Source organism: Geospiza fortis, unplaced genomic scaffold, assembly GCF_000277835.1.
Source record: "Geospiza fortis unplaced genomic scaffold, GeoFor_1.0 scaffold95, whole genome shotgun sequence".
In the NCBI taxonomy this organism is placed as follows: domain Eukaryota; kingdom Metazoa; phylum Chordata; class Aves; order Passeriformes; family Thraupidae; genus Geospiza; species Geospiza fortis.
The window spans coordinates 4,866,983-4,867,888 of record NW_005054333.1 but is presented as its reverse complement, the minus strand read 5'-3'; the positions used below and the strand labels follow the sequence as shown (position 1 = coordinate 4,867,888).

The 906-nt window shown below is 42.9% G+C and overlaps 1 protein-coding gene across 2 annotated transcripts in view; it reads left to right on the top strand.

Moving 5' to 3' along the window:
* The first annotated feature begins 17 nt into the window (after window positions 1-17).
* Window positions 18-906, top strand: part of CCDC126 (coiled-coil domain containing 126) — a 15,416-nt gene continuing 14,527 nt past the window's right edge. For both annotated transcript variants that reach the window (XM_005421753.3, XM_031057671.1), the window contains exon 1: window positions 18-248. The gene's annotated coding sequence lies outside the window, so the exon portion shown is untranslated. The remainder of the gene's footprint in view (window positions 249-906) is intronic.

Here is a 906-nt window from a genome sequence, read left to right as displayed (position 1 = left end):
TTCCTTCGCGCTTCCTGCCCGGCGGGTCCCGGCACCTGCGCGGCTCTCGGGGCCGTGAGCTGTGCCCGGGCGCTCCGTGTGCCAGGGCTGTGATGCAGTGTCCTTGGGTGGGCAGGAAGCGGCGGAGCACACGAGGGTTTTCTGGTTTCCTTCGCCGCCCTTAGCAGCGGTCTTCCAGGCTTAAGCTGCGGCTGCAGTGACTCTGCAAGATCGATGACTTCTGCTGTAAGGACATAACTTCCAGACAGGTAAAGCATGGTTAGAGTGATGTAACTCACGGGAAGGAAAAAAAAAGTCATATTCAGGCAAAGGCAGGATCCTTTACAATGTCAGGTTAAGTGATCTTCCGGCACTAGCAAGTCTGCGTAAAAAAGCCCGAAACAAACGGGTAAATATTTCACTGAAATTGGTCTCGTTGGTACTATTGAAGAAATAGGAAAAAGTAACACTGAATGAAGTCTGCAAAATTGAAAACATTCCGTTTTAGGAGATTATAATATATAGAATATTTGACGATAAGAGTTGCAGAACAGCGGTTCCTTCTTACAATATAATAAAATTGGTTTTATTTGTAATATCTGATGATGTTTTGACTGCACTTACCTTCAATTTTGGTAAACATGTATAACGTACTACTATCTCTACCTTATTTCGGTAGCTGTGTTCATCATTCATTATTAATAAACTCTCTTTTCGCTTCCCTAACCTAACATGGTAGCATCCTGTAAATTTTCTTTTATGTCTCTTGTCATCTAAAAGATACTGACAGCTAGAGTGCAGTGTAATTTCTGTGTTTGTGTGCCACAAAACAAGCATAGATAATTTTTGTTCTATGCTATGACATGATGTGGAGTTTCCTTAGAGCAGTTTAGATTGGGTTAACTAGCTCCTTTTGGTTGCTGTTTC